General features: G+C 49.5%; 1 protein-coding gene across 7 annotated transcripts in view; it reads left to right on the top strand.

Annotated features, from left to right (window-relative positions):
- Window positions 1-18728, top strand: part of Atp2b4 (ATPase plasma membrane Ca2+ transporting 4) — an 89979-nt gene that overhangs the window by 1128 nt on the left and 70123 nt on the right. Inside the window, exon 1 of one of the 7 annotated variants that reach the window (XM_010645032.3) lies at window positions 40-217. The exons of the other annotated variants lie outside the window; for them this stretch is intronic. The gene's annotated coding sequence lies outside the window, so the exon portion shown is untranslated. Of the gene's footprint in view, window positions 1-39; window positions 218-18728 lie in introns of those variants that run through there. 7 annotated transcript variants of the gene reach the window in all.

The raw sequence follows: 18728 nt of genomic DNA on the forward strand, positions 1-18728 counted from the left end.
CGAGCTGCCCGCGCCTGCTGGCTCGCGAGGGAGAATGTCAGATGAAGAAATAGGCGGGCGCTCCACTGCTGCCGCTGCGGGAGGGAGGGAGGACAGATCCATTCCACCGCGCCGCCTCCTCCTGCTCCTCCGGTGGAGGGCCTGGCCGGAGCCCCCACACCCACCTCCCGGTGCCCCTGCTCCTGCCTTTCCGGTTTCGTGACCCCGACTGCTACAGGTCCTCCTAAAATGGAAGGAAGGGAAGAGATCAGGGCCATTCCAGGCTGGGACATGGAATAGAGCGGGGTCCGGGGTATGGAGGGTGAGGAGGTGGGCAGGAAGAGGCCAACACGGGCTGGAGGGCCGGGTCACCCACCTTGACGAGACTGGTGGCGGAGGGGCCCGTTCTGGAGTGGGAGGGGTGGTGGCAGCTTGGAAAAGGGGACCCGGAGGTTAGAGTCCTAAACCTGGAGCGGATAGAGCTGTCGGAGTGAGGCTAGGGGAGAGAAAAGCTGCGTGCAGCTCAGCTAGTCTGCTTGGAGGAAGGGGAAAGGCTTGACCGAGAACCTGGAGCAGAAGGACCTCGGGGAGAGCTTAAAAGGGGGTCTGGGAAGCAGCCGCAACCAGCTTTCATTTTGAGGCACTTAGTGATTGGCACCCCCAGAGCAGACAGCTCTCCTCTGCCTGTATTCTGATCTGGGAGGGAACGTGGCCTTCCTCAGTGGGCAAGGGCCCACGGAATCGGCGCCCGTGTTCTGTAGGGAGAAGGGGGAAATGCTTTTCTTTGCTACTCGGAGGGAGTCCTCCTCCAGTCTTGGCAGGGGTACAACCCTGAACTCACCGCTTCCACCGCTCATCCTGGGAACCGCAGCCCACGTTCCTGCCTATGTCCATACCTGACTAGAGGTGGGTTCCGAGCCACTGCTCAGAGCACTGGAGAGACCCCGCTCCGTGGGCCCTGCGGCACCTACTCCGTGGCTTTGAGCCCTGGCCCTTGGGTGTCCAGAGAATCTGCTCTCCCAGGCTCCGACCCCATGGGGCAGGATGGATGGTGCCGCAAACCGAGGCTCCTGCTCCCGCTGCCTCTGCGGCCCCACCCTGTGTCAGCCTCTCCCACAGCTCCGCTCCACCCTCGGAGCCCTGCCTCTGTCTGAGTACTCGGTGCGGTGCTGGAGGAAGCACTTAGCGCTGGGGGCTGGGGTGTGGAGGCTTCCTGCCTCCAGCCCCACCGAGCCTCAGTCCCCTCCCCTTCCCTCTCCCACCTCCTTGTCCCTGGATCAAGGTCAAGAGAAAGGAGCACAGTTTGCCTTAGCCTGGACCTAGCGCCCAGCACGGAGGCGTCAGAGGCACTGGTCAGAGAGTGTCCTGAAGGGAAGAGGCAGTTTGGAGGATCCGGGCTGTCGACCTGGTTGGTGGAGGGAGACAGGAAGGGGTTCTTAGCTTGTCTTCTGGTCTCTGTTTCCCCTCTACGATGGGGCGCCTACTCCCCAGATATTGCCGGGAGGGAGGGGCTGAGTCAGATCTGTCCAATGCTGCAGTCCCCGAAGCCAGATGAAACTCAGAATGGGAGGCCCAAGGTAGGGGCAGGAATAGAGCAGTCGGCATTTGCCCAAGGTGTGGGTGCTGCAAGAAGCGAGGTCAGGTATGGGGGATGAAGGCCTGTGGGCCAAGGTTTCAGGAAGCCTTATTCTCTCACTCACTTTGCAGAAGGTCCTGAGAAGAAGGGAGCTGGGGTGCTCAGCACAGTGGTGCCCCAGCACCCACTTGTTAGCAGCTCAGGCCCCCCTCATCCCAAAACTGTCCCAGTTAGCTTCTTCTGTCAGCAGCCCTCCTGGACCTCTTTTCTTTTAGGTCTCTTGACCTTGGACCCTGCAACTCCGTTGAGGGTCAGCCTTGTCCATCCCAGGAGAAGCACTCCAGGCCCATTCCAGGCCTCCTCTAGCTGGGAGGGAGGTGAGGAATGTGTTGTAGGTCCCTGGAAAGCCGCTTGGTTGGACCTTTTGGGGACATCCCGCTCCTCCTTTTCCCAGGCCTCCCCACCCGGCTCCTGCTTCCCAGGGCTTTGTTTCCTGTCCTCAGTTGCTGAGTGGGGATGAAGTGGGTGAGAAGGGCCAGGCCCAGGGCCCAGTCTGACTAGACCCACAGCTTTTTTTCCACTGGGTTCCTCATTTCTCTTTCTTTTCTTTTTTTTGGATGGTCCTTGTGCTTGGGAGGGAGGTGGCAGAACCACTGAGCTAAATCCCTGGCTTCTCGTTCTTTTTTAATACATGTTTTATAAAATACATCTTTAAACTTTATATACTTTAAAAATTGCCACAGAATTGCATACACAGGTACATGGGATGTTTTGCTATATATAGGTTGTACAATGTTCCAATCAGGGAAAATGTATCTGTCTTGGCAAACATTTGTCATTTCTCTGTGGTGAAAACATTCAAAATCCTTTCTTCTAGTTTTCTTGGAATGTTCAGTGCATTGCTTGTAGCAGCCCTACTCCCTAGCACCAGAAGGGCTTCTTGCGGCTAACTGTAATTTAGTAGCTATTGCTTTTCCCATGCCTTCTACTCTTGCCAGGCCTCTGGTAACCGCTGTTCCACTCTCAGCTTCTGTAAGAGTAACTTTTTTCAGATTCCATGTATGAATGAAGCCATGTGAAACCTGTCTTTCTGTGCCTGGCTTAGTTCCTTCCCTGTGTCACAAGTGACAGGGTTGCTTTCTTTTAAAAGTAATCTGCTGTACATGTACCCTACAGTTTCTTTTGCTTGTTTTGGTACTGGGGGTGGAACTTGGGACTGTGCGCTTGCTGGGCAGGTGGCAGAACCACTGAGCTAGGTCCCCGGCCCTACACTACATTTCTTCTATGCATTCACAGGTTGATGGGCACTCAGGTGGTTTCCGTTTTCTTGGCCATCATGAATGCTACAATAAACATGGGAGTACTTCTTAGACCTATTGATTTTATTCCCTTTGAATATATGCCCAGCAGTAGGATTGCTGGGTGATACGGTATTTCTGTGTGTGTGTGTGTGTGTGTGTGTGTGTGTCTGTGTGTGTGTGGTGCTGGGGAGCCAACTCAATGAGGGCCCTCAATTGAGGGCCTTGTGCATGCCAAGCAAGCACTCAACCACTGAGTTACACCCCAGCCCTTTTTTAATTTTTTGAGGAGCCTCCATACTGTTTTCCATGATGGCCGTATCATTTCCCCTTTGCTATAGGTCACAGCGATCTAGCAGGCTGTGGGGCCCTGTGGAATGGTTTGTACTCTTCTTCCTCTCCCAGCATCTTTGCATCCTCTTTTCTCTTTGCCTTATGTGAGCCGTCCCTGCACCTCTGACTTATTTCCTTTGCAGATGTTGAAACAGGAATGACCGGGATCTGCTTCTTCCTCCGCCTTAAACCAAGCCTGTGTTCAGCCACCGGAACTTGGGTTGCAGGGAAACCAGGCAGGACCTGGTTGCAGCCGGAGGCAGGAGGAGGAGCTGTGGATAGGGGCCCCTGGACAAAGGGCAGAACCTGGGCTTCAGAGGGTGAGGTCCTCTCCTCTTCTGTCTCCACTGCTCACTCTTCTCTGGGTCGTTTTCAGCACCGTCTTTCCTTTGCGCGTCCTAAGACTCTAACCCGAATGCTGGGGAGGGGGTGGTTCGCTCAAGATGAATTAGGGTGGTGAACTCAGAGGCCTCTTTCCCTTTCCTTCATGCCCCCATTTAAGGTGAGTGGGTTTTGGGTAGAGTTTTTTTTTATTTTTTTCTTAATTTATTTTTTTGAGACAGGGTCTCATTATATAGTCCAGCATGGCCTTGAACTTGGAATCCTTCTGCCTCAGCCTCTTGAGTGCTGAAATTACAGCGGTACTCCACTTCACCCAGCTAATGGTAGGCTGTTTATTTCTACCAAAGCTAAGGACTGGGGCTCCCTTCAAGGGAACTCAGCCCAGGACATGTCACAGCAAGATCCACCTAATTTGCAAATCAACGTGGGGTTATAAACCAGTGCAACCCCATAAGCAATACTAAATTGTATGCACATTAGCCCAACACTTTTACCTCTTGAAATTTATCCCTAACGTGTATTCTCTGATAGGAAGAGACATATACATAAAGTGATTCTTTTTCTTTTTTTGGTGATTTGAGACATTGTCTCCCTGTGTAGTTCATGGCAGCCTTGAACTCCCCGCATAGCCCAGGCTGGCCTTCCACTTGAATCCCTCCTGCTTCAGCCTCCCAAGTGCTGTTTAGCTTTATATGACAATTGGTTTTCAGAGACAGTCTCACTGTGTAGTTTAGATTGGCCTCAAACTCACTATAAACACAGGTTGGTCTCATCCTCCTGCCTCAGCCTCCCAAGTGCTGGGATTACAGACCTGTGCCACCACCATTCTATAAGATATATTTTCTTGGTTTTTTTTTTTTTTTTTTTGGTACCAGGGGTTGAACTCAGGACCTTCTACTTGTGAGGCAAGTGGCAGCATCTCTGACACTATAAGATGAGTTTTAAAGGCAAATTTGTAGTAGGAAATCATTGGAAACTATCCAAATGCCCATCATTAAGAGCCTGGTTGAGTGAATAATGTTACATTTGCTAAGTGGAGTACTACACAGCCAAGAAAGTGAACAGGAGCCCATGAACTGATACGACATGACTTGTAGGATATGTTACTAAGTTAAAAACAAGCAAGATGCAGGAGAATGTATGTCGTATGCCACCTTTGGGGTAAGAAAACAGAAATAAAGAGTTTTTGCAGACAGACATACACAGGAAAGATAAACTATAAATCATTTGAAATGCTTTCCCATAGAGGGTAGATAAGAACAGAGTGGAGGAGAATTCTGACAATGCATTGCTTTGGGTTATGCTTTTCAGATAATTTTGATTAAAATATTTACATGGTTCAAAAATTAAATCCAAAAGAAAGAAAAACCCAGACCTAAATCTGACTGCAACCGAAGCAGTGACTAACTGAATAGCAATTTGATTACAAAGGAAAGAATTCAAGTAATTTTTAATCATAACACTGAGTCTATATTCTTTAAAACATTTTATTTATTTATTTATTTATGCAGTGCTGAGGGTGGAACGCAGGGGCTCGTGCATACAGGGAATGTTCTCCCGCTGAACTGCCTCCCCAGCCCTTTTTGTTTGTGGTTTGAAATGAGGTTTCTCTAAATTGTCCTAGCTGAACTCAAACTTGCTATCCTTCTGCCTCCCAGAGTGCTGGGATTAAAAGTGTGCACCACCAAGCCTGGTTTTCAAAGTCTGTAGTGGGATATATAGTCTAAGGATTAAAAATAACTGCAAAGAACTTTAGTTTGTAAGTAGTTACTAGTTGAAGTATTGGTGTCATAAATTGGAAACAATGTTTTGCCTATTGTAGCCAGAGGCAAAGGAGTAACCCTTTGCAAGTTATATTTTCAGAGGTCAGGATCTTCCTGTAGAAGAAGGGAGAAGACAGAGCAGAGGAGGAGAGGAAGCAGCCGGTGGTTCTTTGTGTATCTCTTTAGATCTAGCCGTCAAAAGGATCCAGAAGCAATGCTATGTCTAGCGCCTGGATTTTCATTTCCAAGTACCACTTTTCTCTAAAAGAAACCAGCGTTTCTTAGAAAATGGCTGATTCCAAGTCAGAGGCTGGAAAAGTACACGGGATCCATGTTGTGTCAGAGGCTACAGCTTCTTTGTTCCCGTCAAAGGTCACAGGAGCAGGTTAAAGAGGCTCCCGCCAAGCAAATGTGGGGCAGCCTGAGCATCAGAAAGGGTGAATGAAGTTTCAAAATATTCTGAGGCTTGTAGTAGTGTAAAATAAACTTCTAGTGCAATTGTAACAGCATATAAGCCCAGCAACTCTGGAGATTAAGGCAGGAGTGGCAAATTCAAGTCCAGTCTGGGTGACTTAGCAACTTACGGAGACCTTATTGCAAAAGAAAAAATAAGAAGTCTGAGAGAGCTGAGGATGTAACTTAGTCCAGAGCCCGTGGGTTCAATCCCCAGTACAGAGAGAGAGAGGAGGCCTGACAGTCAACAAGGGTCAACACAAGGTCCCGAATTCAATCACCAGTACCAAAAAAATAAAAAATAAAACAAGGGTCAAGGTGGAGCAGGGAGAAAAAAACTTTAACAGCAGTGCCAGCTAATCAAATGTAGAAGTAGTACTAGAACTTTTCAACAATTAAATTTTTAATCGACAAGTCATTTGTATATGTTTATGGAACATGCTACAGGGTGTCATGTATACAGTATAGAATGATTAAGTCAAGATCATTAACATTGCTTCACATATTTATCTTTACGTGTGTGTGTGTGTGTGTGTGTGTGTGTGGTGTGAACGTTTAAAATCTACTGCTGTAGCAATTTCAAAACACATCACACTGTTAACTGAAGTCACCGTCCTCTGAAATAGATCACAGAAATTGACTCTTTCTAACTGAAACTTTGTACCTCGTGGTCAGCAGCTCTCCATTCTTCCAGCCCCTGGTGGAATCTTAAATGAACTGATTTACAGCCCCTTATCATAGGTGATTCAAGCTAAGCTCACTAGTGGATTATAAAACTGTTGGGTGAGAGGCTGGTCTAACACACATCACAGACTGGCTGGCTTAAACATAGACATTTATTTTTCATCATTCCAGAGGCTAAAAGGCCAAAATCAAGGTACTAGCAGATCTGGTGTTTGGTGAGGGCTCTGCTTCCTGGTTTATTTTCTCCTGTAGCCTCAAGTGAGCCAGGGGGTTGGGGAGACAGAGAGAGAGACAAACACTGAGACTCTTGTGTCTCATGAGGGCATTGATCCTATTCAGGGGGATCCAGCATTGTACCTCATCAGCCCCAAGGGACCTGCCTCCCAGTACCACCTACTTACTTTGGGTATTCAGACGTTTTTTTTTTTGTACTGGGGATTGAACTCAGAACCTTATGCTGGCAAGGCAGGCAGCAGAACCACTGAGCTAAATCCCTGGCCCTAGGAAGGTGTTTTGGAAGGGAGGCCAACGTTCAGCCCACAGCACCATGTATCACCTCTCAGGTCTCTCTTCCCTCAGTGGGGAGGGCGAGTGCACCTCTTCGCACAGTACTGGCCGGACATCAGCAGTGGGGCAACCCCCTTACCCCCTGCAGGAAGAAGTTCAAGCTCACTCTCTGGGTTCTCAGCAAACATACCTGTCCTTCCTCGGCCAGGGATTTAGCTCAATGGTGCCACCGCCTGCCTCTCAAGTGCGAGGTCCTGAATTCAATTCCCGGTACCAAAAAAAAATTTGTCCTTCCTAATTACATAGACACGAAGAGAAATCTAGACTGTAAGCCATTCTGTGTCACAGCTAAGACTCCAGAAATGTCATAAAAAACAAAAACTAGGTGTTGTAAGGGAAAGGTGGGAGGCAAAAGCCTGTCTAAATTGAAAGAAAATGAAGATATTCAACATTCTAGCCAAATACAATGTAGAAACTTTAATTGGAACTTGGGAAGAATGATTGTCTAAGAACAAGTGGGAAAAGTTTATTTGTCGTTCTTTTTAGGTCTTGGGGATTGATTCCTAGTCTCATGTCCCAAGTGTCCTACCGTTGAACTACATCCCTGCCCAGGAAAATTTAACATAGATATTAGATGATATGTGGTTATTGTTAAGGTTTTTAGGTGTGATAACAGTAATGTGATTTTTATGGAGGAATGTCTTTGTTTTCAGAATATAGAAAGTGCCCGTCCACTCCCCCATCAGTACGAGGGTCAAACTCAGGGCTTTCTCACTGAGCTACATCCTTAGCTCATTCTGTTTTTTATTTTGAGTCAGCACTTCACTAAGTTGCCCACGCTAGGCTCAAACTGGTGATCTTCCTGCCTCAGCCTCCCAGACTGCTGGGATTACAGGTGTGTAACTGCCAGGCCCAGTTGAGAGTACACAAAAGTATTTAGAGGCAAAATGTATACAAACTAGTTTCAGATTGTTCAGTAAAAGTGTGTAAGTGTGTGTGTGTGTGTGTGTGCCCAAAGAAGGTAATGTGAACAGCTGGTGAATCTTAAATGGAGGATCTGTATTTGCTTATTATGCCTCCTTTCAACATTTTAGGTTGAACTTTGACATTCTGAGCTAAAGGGAGGAAAGACTCCTAGATTGCTGGACTCCTCTCGCCTGTCTTCCAAAGCTCTGACCCACAGGAGCATCTTTCCTAGGTCCCTCAGGAGCACAGAGACTCAGTGGGGGCCCCTGGGCGGTCCCCCACTGCACCCGCCTGACAAGCGGGCCGACTGGGCCGGGGCAGTGCGTGGGGGCAGGACGGTGGGGACCTCCGGGACTGAGGGCTGTTGCTGCGGACCTACCTCCCATGTCCCTTTGAATTCTCTTAACTAGGCGAGGGGACCTGGCTGTGTGTGCTGGGAGCCTCTTCACACCTGGGCTAAGCAGGGCCTTCCAGGTGGTCCTGGCTGCACCGTCAGTGACTAAATAACAGTGCCCTGGCTCTGTTAAGAGAGAGACGGGCTTTTGGTGGCTCATCCCTCTCCGTTCTCCCTGGAATCTCTGGAGGTAGGCCAGGAGGACTCGGCACTGAAGTAGGAGAGGCTGTTGACCATCTGCGCCCTCTGTCTTGCTGGGGAGCCTGGTAGTGGGAGCAGGAAGTCAGAAAGCGGGCAGTCAGGGAGGCGTTGGTTCCAGTGGGCCTTGGGGGCTGCTGGAAGAGGGTGGGACTGAGAGTCAGCATTGGTGATTGAGGCTCCTGCAAGTAAATGACCTGGCTAAGGGGTGGTGTCCCCAGGCCTGCATCTCCCCAATGTCACCTGTAACCTAGACCTACGCTGCCAATGCAGACACTTCTGGCTGAAGATCCTGCTCTATGGAAAATAAAGGGCTAGAACTCTCAATGCCTAAACCAAAATTTTTTTAAACCATAGAGCCTAGCACAGTTCTCTTCAGAATGACAGCCAGGAGACCATCTGCTCTGGACAGCCACTGTTGAGGTTTGGACGCAGGGTCATTTCTAGGTTCTCCACCTCTACCTGCTTGGAATTTTGCTTAGGAAGCACCTACTCAGTCCTTATCAGGCTACGTGTTTGCTGTGTCCAAATCCAGAAAGCCAAAACAAAACAAAAGAACCGACTGGAGGTAGAGAAGTCCAGGCCTTCAGGGACTTTACTTCTTCTGGGAAACACAAGCCTCAAACACTTACTAGATATGAAATTGTCAACATGCAGCCACTTTTAAACTGACGAAGTTTAATTTTTTTTTTTTTTCCTGTACTGGGGATCGAATTCAGGACTTGTGCTTGTGAGTCAGGTTCGGCAACCACTGAGCTAAGTCCGCAGCCGGAAGTTAAATTTTGTATGGCTCAGCCTAAAGATATTAGTAGACATTGGACTGAATAGCCAACACACACTCATTGTAAAAAAATGTATAAGGTATTAGTAGACATTGGGCATCAGGGCTTGCAGTCAGTGCTGTGAGCTGAATAGGTTAGGAAGGCTTCTTCTGAACCGTGGGCTGGGTTAGGAGAAATGGGGTAACGCAACCAGCTGCTGGGGTCAGTGTGCCCTTCCCCTCAAGGCAGGCTTTTGACCCTGGAGGTTGACACGCTTGACCCAGCCCTTGTTCAGACTCCCAGGCAGGTTTTTGCATTGGCCTCCCTGCCCTGGCCAGGGCAGCTTTCCGAGGGTGGAGAGGGGGTACCCAGTATGCCTGTGCCCAGCACGCCCGGCTTCACCTCTCCGGCAGCCGAGGATGGAGGTAACTCGCAGGAAGCGAGTTGGTTCCCCCACCTGCGGGCCGACAAGGACAGCAGTTCACACTGGACCTCAGCCCCTGCGGGGAGGCCTGACCACGTCACGGCTGGGGCACCGAAATGGGGGACCTGGGAGTTGAAGTGTTTATGGGGAGGGGGAGGCTAGAACTTGGCAGATCTCAACTGGTTTATTCTTGGAGGAGCCGACTGCCAGGCAGGCAGGATTTGAAGGAGGAGAAAGGATAGATAGGAACAGAGAGGCTGGCAGAGAGGAGGCTGGGAGGAGGGCGGTGCCACTGTGTCCGTCCGGATGGCGGTCTTTGAGTGGCGTGCAGAGCCACATGCTCTGGCAGTGAGGGCGGCCGTCTGGCTGGTGTCACGGGCGGGATGGCATCTGGCCTCAGCGGCAGCCTGCTAACTGCCTGCTGTCCCGGCACTCGTGGACCATTAAGATGATTTTTGATGTTTCCTCCCTGCCGTCTGTACTACAGCCTTCTTCGTGAGAGGTGCTTGTAGGGCATCTGTTAGGATGAGAGGACGGGCACGGCTGGCATCCAGGCTACAGGAGCTTTCTGACCTTGGACGGGGAGGTGGGTCCTATGGACAGAGCTGGAGAAATGGTCCAATTTCCTTCTTTCACAAGTGAGAAGATGGAAACCTAGCACCTTGCCAAAGACACTGGGCTCCTTTGAGGGAGAGCCGGGGCTGGAGCCCAGTTCTCGCCCGTCCAGGTCTGCATCCCCACCAGCACTTCCCTGAGTGACCTGGATTGTCATCGAGGCCCCTGGGTACCCAGTGTCTCCACACAGGACACGGAGAGCGCTGGGAGGCTTAGGCCAGGAGCACTTTGCAAGGAAGATGCTGGAAACCATAGAGCTACTGTGCTGTGATTAGTAAGACTCAAGGTCATTAGCAATTAGAAAAGTGCAAAGAAGGAAGCCTGCCTGGCGCCGCTCTCACAGCCGGGCAGCTCCTCTGCCCAATTTCCCTGCACACTGGCCTTGAGCAGGAGAAGCAGGGCAGTGTTGAAGTCTGGGAAGAAGTGGGCAGAGCCTTCCTCCAGCCTGGGTGTCCCCGGCCCTGCCCTTTCCTCAGGATGTGGCTCCTCTGAGAGGTCGGAGGAAGTGAGGAGGGAGGGCGGGCAAGTGCCTGCGTCTCTGAGCCTTCCTCGGCAGCTGACTAAGGGAGATCAGCCACGGAGCTCTGATTTGGGGACTGAGAGTCAGCAGGGTGCAGCCGCTCCACTGTGACGACGGATGCAGGCTGATTTTAGCGCCAGACAGCCTGTCATCCGTCGGTCATTCATTCATTCAGCAGACTTAAAGTGAGTGTAGGCCATATGCCAGCTGCTAAGTTAGGGTTTGAGGACACACAGTATCCAGGAGACAGGAGGTGCTGACAAGAGTCTTTGACCCTTAGCCCCTGACTTGGGGACAGCGAGGCACACCTGAGCCTTAGACTCGCGGCTGGATAACCCCGAGGGCTTCCTCCGGCCCTCCGATGGGACAGAAACACTGCATCACTCATTAGGTTGCCCACAAAGGACCCAGATGGTGCCTGCAAAAACAGCCAATCAAACAAGCTTTCAGAGAAACACTCAGTTTCTCCTCAAATCTTTCTCAGTTTAGCCCCTGCAGCTTACTTTCTGAGGCAGTGTGGTATAACAGAGGCTTGAGCTTCGGCTGGCGTGCACTGAGCCTGTTTATTGGGCTTCAGTTTTCTCTTCCATCAAATATGTGTATGATGTGACCTTTCCTTTCTGTGCCCTATAAAGCTGTGACAGATGAACGAGACATCACAGGGAAAAGCGCATAAATGTTAAAGACCTAGATGGATGTGAAGCTGTTTTCCTTTTCAGTGTGGAGGTGGAACCCAGGGCCTTTGCACAAGCTCGGCCAGCTCTCTAGCACTCAGCGACACCCTCCTTCCCTTCCCCTTTTGAGTTTGGGCTTCACCGAGTTGCCCAGGTTGACCTCAAACTTGCCACCCTCCTTCCTCGGCCTTCTGAGTAGCCGTGATCTCAGGCGTGCACCACTGCACCCCGCTTAGGTGAAGCTCCCCCTCTGCCTCCCTTCTCAGTTTTCCCTCTGGGACCAGATCGAGACCTAAGGCAGCACTTCTGCATTTTAAATCACAATGAGTCCGGTGATGGGAGGCGACCTTCATTAACAGTGTGCTTGGCATTGAACTTGGATCCTCTCGGTTAATAGTCCCAGCCAACCAAAAAGCCACTACTAGTCATCTTCATTTTACAGATTAATAAAGGAATTCATAAAACAGAAGGCTGATAAGCAACTTAAGTCTAGCCTATTTATGGATTTCCTCTTTTGCTGAGTGACTGACTCATTGACAAGAACCCGGAGAGATTGGACAGCATTTATTGAATGTCGACAAAATGACAGCTGCTTTCAGACTGTGTCACAACAACCACCTTCTGCGTCAGGTACAGGGTTTGTCTTTGAGATCATCTGGTGGTGAGATCAGCAGCTCACTCAAAAGAGCAGAGGAAAAGTATAAGGGGGCTTTCTAAGAAGATCGCAGGGGAATTTCGCAGAACCTGGGTGCGAGAGTGCAGCCAGAGTGAGCTGTGAGCTTGCCGTTCTCTTTGTCTGCAGGCACAGGACCCAGCAGTAGGTTCAGACTCCAGGTCCAAGCGCCTTCCTTCCTGCCGGCTGCCTCTCCAGGCCATTCTCTCCATGATGGGTGTTGAAGATTCCAGCTCAGGCCCCATAGCTACTCCTCCCACTCCTCCGATTATCTGTGGCCTCCTGCAGCAGGGTGGAGCCCAATCACTCCTGGCCACCCCGCCTGTCCCTTTCCCAGGGGCCATGAGGAGCAGATGTCTTCAGGCAGGAAAAGCCTTGGCCTTAGGTGGATTCAAATTCAAGAACACCCCCAGCACGTCTAACTGCCAATGGGAAGGAGACCAGCTGTCTTGGTAGCTCCTAAGTAAGAAGAGAAAACACAAATTCAGGCTGACCCTAGATCGAGACTTGTGTGACATCCAGGCTCGTGGCCTTTCTACAATGTAATAACGCCTCCTGGAAACCTGCAACCCAGTGCTCTGGGAAGCTGAGGCAGTAGGATCCTAAATTGGAGCCCAGGCTGGGCAATTTGGCAATTTAGGGAAACTCTGTCACAAGCAAACAAATAAACGAACGAACAACAGGGCCAGGTGTGCTGGTGCATGCTGTCATCCCAGCACTGGATTGCTGTGAGTTCCAGGCCAGCCTGGGCTACATAGTGATTTCAAGGCCACCCTGAACTACGTAGTGAGACCCTGTCTCTAAAATAAATAAATAAATACCAAATACATACATACATACATACATAAAATAAAAAGGGTAAGGATGTAGCTCAATGCAAAGGCCCTGGATTCAATTGCCAGTACTTTGGAGAAAAAGATGATTTTACTTTGATTTTCCTGGAATATATCTTCCACGAGGACAAGGATTTTAATCTTTTTTTGTTCACTGATATATTCAGGCTCTAAAATAGCCCTGGCACATAAGAAGTATAAAATCGTTCAGTGGACTTTGCTTTGCTAACTTCTACACTTTGGGTTCCCCAGAGTCAGAGGGAAAAGTTAATTTCCTGTGCCCTGAGTAATGACACCCTGAATACCCCAGGGCACCCTCTGATTGTGTTTCTGGTCCTTGAGCTCCAAAAATCTACATTTTTTTTTTTTTTTTGGTATCAGGAATTGAACTCAGGACCTTGGGCCTACAAGGCCGGTGTGGTACCACTGAGCTAAATCCCTAGCCCCTCCAAAATCTACTTTTAATTTTTAAATTTTGATTAGTACATGTCTGTGCTGTATAATGATTACATCTGTCGTGGAGAGTCGGTGAGAGAACTTAGGCGTCTTAATTCTTTTTGCTTCTCCATCACCTCCCCTCTCTCCTCCCTCCATCTCTTTGTCCTCTTCCCATTTGCAAAAGACCCCCGTTTTCCTGTTATCCATCTTTTATTTTGCCCTTTAAATTATTTATACTTTGGGCTTCTCATATAAGAGAAACCATGTGGTATTTAAGCTTGTGTGTTTGATTTATCTCACCGAGCGTTACCCAGAGTCCAGGAACATGAGGTGCCTGTCCTTCAGTGTGAAAAACTCTAAAGGAAAGTATGACCCTAGATCCCTCTGCTTCCTGTTTTGTACATTGACCTAGGACACTTAGCCCTGTGAGGGAAGCAGGTGCAGGGAAATTTCCCTAGCACTGGAAAATACATTTACTGGGACAAGGAAATAGAATCCTGAGGTCCTTTACTGACAGAGGGAAAGATATGCCAATTTCCTCTTGAGCTTTGAGCCCCAGGGGTCAGTTTACCAAATCCTGAAACCCTTCCAGCCCTATTCCTGCAGCAGTGCCCTGTGTACCAGATCACCCAGGGAGCCTTGCCAGTCCCAGCAGATGGGGTAAGGTAAGAGCGCAGGTGTAGGGACAGTCGTGTGGAGCTGGGTTGTCCGCCTGGCCAGCCGTGTGACCACGGGCAGGTGACAGAGTGCTCGTTGGATCTGTGCCTGCCCACCCGTTCCCCGCTAACCTTTCGACCTAGTGCACTTATATATAGAGTGGTCACAGGGCCGGGGATTTAGCTCAGTGGTTCGGTGCCTGCCTCAAGTACAAGGACCTGAGTTCGATCCCTGGTACAAAAACAATAAATAAATAAAAATAAAGTGGTCATAGCCCATTGTTTCCTAGTAACTCAAAGGCCCGAGTACCCAGCCTTGTGCATCCAGCAAAGCACCTGCGGGGGTGGCCTGGGGGCGCCATCATTTCTGATTGATGGGTTACAGGTTACCCTCTTGGCACGGACTCCAGGGCTTTGGAAAAATAAAGCGAGGGGAAGATGGAGAAGTGCCGCCACCTCGCTTTGCTGCTCTTGCCCTGCCTCCCTCTCCTGGGAGTAGATGCTGTTTAGAGCCTGTGCTGGCAAATCTGTTGTTGAAAAGGAAGAGACTGTGTGATGCTGCTGTTCTTCCGTAGACGCTGTAATGGCCACACAGGTCAGCTGGCAGTTGCCACTGGAATTGGGCAGGGCCACTGGATGGACAGGCAGGAGAGCCCCGGCTGGAGTCTCCCTTGCTCTCCCCAGTTCGCACCCACGCAGACCCTGGCTGCTGTGAAGTGGCTCCCGGGCCCGGATTGTGCCTGACCCTCTTTTGCCTTCCCCGTGCTGGAAGGGAACTGTCACTGAACACAGTTTTGCCCTTGCTTCCTGTGTCTTACTAAAGTGCCCAGGTTCTCTTAGAATGGGAGGCATTCTCTACTCCTCGCCTAGTTTCACGAGTATAGTGTTCAGCAGTGTGGCAGATGCTTGCACAGGAAGTGACTTACAGACCAGGGTGTGAACCTGCGCTGGGAGTTCATGTGAAAAGGCTATGGCAGTGTGGTTGCCGGGGCAGCGTTCTCACCAAGCCACTCAGCAGCCTGGAGTCTCGTGAAAAAGGCGTGGTGCTTAGTCATCTCTGTGTGCCCAGTGTGGGCAGCCTTTGGCCTCTTGCACGATGGTCTGTAAACGATGGATGGATGGGTAAAAGAATAAACAAGAAAAAAATTCTTTAAGGTTGCCCCAAGGCCATGGTAAAGTTCACCCACTTTCGCCGGGTATGGTGGTGCACACCTGTGATCCCAGCACTCAGGAGGCTGAGGCAGGAGGATCGCTGTGAGTTCGAGACCAGCCTGGGCTACACAGTGAGTTCCAGGTCAGTCTCAACTACATAGTGAGACCCTGTCTCAAAAAAAAAAAAGTTTACCCACTTTCTTTCCAAGCCCGCCATTGCCATCCGTGGTCAACACATCATCGTCTCATAGCTAAATAATCTCCGAGGCCTCCTGACAGAGGTGGTCTACAGGAACGCACTCTGCCTGACAGTTAGGAGGCCCAGGATTTGGGCATTTAAGTTGCTCTGTTGCCTGTGGGAGCTCACTGAACCTTTTCCTGTTGTTCATTGTAAGATGAAGAGTTTGGGCTAAATGTACTTCAAGGACAATTTCAACTCTAAAATTCTCTGCTGCCTCCTACCCAAACAACCCTGCAGATTAATTATAGTTGGTTACTGAAATTTAAAAGAAGATTTCACATAGAAATCCACATTTTTTTGCTATTTTCCCCAAACTGAAGCCCTGACGATATCAGCCTACCTTTTTTCCATGGCAACGGTCAGCGGGAGCTAAATAGCTGTTATCCCATTCAGATGGGTGGGCAGTTTCTCCTGTGCCCCCAGCTCCCTCTGGTTGCCTGATGTTCTTTTTTTTTTTTTTTTTTTTTTTTTTTTTTTTTTTTTTTTGATTTTTTGAGACAGGCTCTCACTATGTAGTTGAGACTGACCTGGAACTCACTATGTAGCCCAGGCTGTGCTCGAACTCACAGCAATCCTCCTGCCTCAGCCTCCCGAGTGCTGGGATTACAGGTGTGCACCACCACACCAGCTGTCTTACTTATTTTTGTTTGTCTGCCTGGTCTCTGACCATTTGAATGTGTAATTTAGAATGGGGGAAGTCAAACTTTGAAGGCTGGAGGGAAAGGTACCTGGGATGGGGTGATAGTCTGGGTATCAGCGCGCTTGCCCAGCTAGGGGTTTGGGAAGAAGTACTGGCCAGTGTCCTGGGAGACTTTGTCTGCCATTGGCCCTCAGTTATTGGACCCTTGTCTGAGGAAGCTGCTCTTCACCTGCCAGCCTCTCAGACTCTTGTGGGGAGCTTGGGAGACCCCTGCAGGCCTCCTCTCTCTCCGTACCACGTCCCCCATCCTGTGGGAGGGCTCTGGCTCCATTGAGAACCTTGGCGGTGGTGGTAATTCCTTTCTTTCCCATGTGCAGCCTTTCTTATGCTGTTGGCACAAAACAGATCAGGCTGTTCTGTGGAAAGGTCAGAACCGCCTCAAGTGCACGTGAGGAGACCCAGGATCCCAGCTCTGCCCCAATCACTGGCAGGCACGTGGTCCTTCTCTTGGGCACCTGTGACTGTAAACATCTGCCTTTCAGAGCTTCCTGGGGATGGCCCTTGGCCTGGATCCTCAAAGACCTTTGTGTAACTTGGGGCCAATTTCTGCCCCAGGCCGTTTCCCACTCTCCCCAGTCACCCTGTGAAAGCCCGGGGCCCTTCTGATACCCTACCCAGGCCAAACATCCCTGCTTATGCAACCACAGGTTTTCCCTCCTATTTTCTGGTTTGTTTACTTTTCTTATGCTTGTTGCTTTGTAGTTTGATCAGTTATCCTGTGGTCTGACCTAGCCAGTTTTGTGGCGTTTGTTTTCTTCAAAAAACATCTAAGCCTGGGGGTGTGGCTCGGCTCAGTTGTAGGTCAAGAATTTACATGTTCCTAAGGCCCTGAGTTCAATTCCCCAGGACCAAAAGAAAAAAAAATCTGCATTCTCTCATCGGCTTTGTATTTCTCATGGTCCTGGCTCCTTGTTTGCCACCCTTCCCTTGTAACATTTTTCATTTGAATGTTGTCACATCTAAAACCTGACTTGCTTTATGGGCCATTGTGATTTCAGCCTCTTTCAGTGACGCTGACTTTTCTGGAGACTTTCTTGTTTTCTAAGTGCCCTTTAATGCAATTTTTTGTGGCAGTACTGGAATTCAAACTCAGGACCTTGTGCTTGTGAGGCAGGCACAGCACCACTGAGCTAAACCTGTGGCCCCACAAATGGTGAATTTTAAGCAAAGTTGTTCAAAAAAATTTTTAAGGATATTTCCTCTTCCTGTGTATAAAAGTAACACAGACACATAACTCACCTTTACTGTTCATTTTTACTACGTATCGGCCCCCAAGCCAGGTGCTAGGACTGCATGGCTTCATTTCTGCCTCATGTTGGCCCTGCGAGGAAGGTGTCCTTCCTGTCTTCCCCTTCAGAAAGAGAAAGAAAGAAAACAAGGTTCAGAGAGATAAGATACTTTATCCAAGTTCCTGCTAAGAGGAGGGTGTACAATCCAAACCTTTTCCCTCGGCTCTGGAGTTGGAGCTCTGTGCTTCTTCTACGCGTCATCCCAGAAAGCCTGGGAAAGCAAAAAGATAAAAATAAAATTCCATAAATCCAGAGATATACTGTTAATATTTTGAGTCATTTTGGTGCATCTTCTTTTATATATGTAGGCATGTACATTTTTGTTTCGGAGAGACGGATTCTCACTGTGTTACTAAGCTGGCCTTGGTCTCCTGGGCTCCAGAGATCCTGTTGCCTTAGGGTCCTGAGTAGTTGGGACCACAGTTGCAGCCAGCTTACTTGGCCTAGTACATACATTTTTAAAAAAAACAAAATTGGGAACATACTATCAAGCTATTGAGTGCATGTTTTTTCTACCTAACACTGTGTCGTGAGCATTTTCCTACATCCTAAGGAACTGGCCCCAAGTCAGCCCTTATGGTGCAGCAACAGCTCAGTGGAAAGGGCAGGGTGGTTGTAGGAAAGAAACAAAGACGCCCACGCCCCCAGGCTGTGCCTTGAAAGTGACTGACTGGAGCCAGCCTGGGTGGGGTGCAGAGGACTGAACCCCATGACAGATCAGAGAGGTGAGAAGGCTTGGAACTAACTCCTGGGGAGCCTTTGGGAAGGTCCCTCCCCTTCTGCACGTCTGGACCCTCCTCCAGAGTGTGAGAGGATGAGCCAGCCCAAGTGTATTTGAAGTGGGTTAAAAATGCAAAGTGGCTTTTCCCCAGGCTCAGCTCAAGGCCAGGCTTTCTGAAAGAAGGTGTGGAACGCCCTAAATCAGGCTCCCTGTAAACCTACAGTGGGATTACTCATTCATGGGGAGCGGCGGGCTCCTTCCCTGGGTCTGGGCTCTCACACTGGCCTCCGGTTAGAGAGAACCATCCTATCTTGCCTTCATTCTCCTACCAGGTGGATGTAAGCTAGATGTGTTTTATCAGCATTTCATTTATTTTTTTTGTGTGTGTGATACTGGGGCTTGAACCCAGAGCCTTTGCACTGAGTTACATCTCCAGTCCTTTTTCTTTTTTATTCTAATGCAGGATCACTAAGTTGCACAGGATAGGCTCAAACTTGTGGTCTTCCTGCCCTAGCCTTTTTGAGTCTCGAATTATAGG

Source organism: Fukomys damarensis, unplaced genomic scaffold (assembly GCF_012274545.1).
Source record: "Fukomys damarensis isolate Sample0158 unplaced genomic scaffold, DMR_v1.0_HiC HiC_scaffold_11, whole genome shotgun sequence".
Classification (NCBI taxonomy): Eukaryota; Metazoa; Chordata; class Mammalia; order Rodentia; family Bathyergidae; genus Fukomys; species Fukomys damarensis.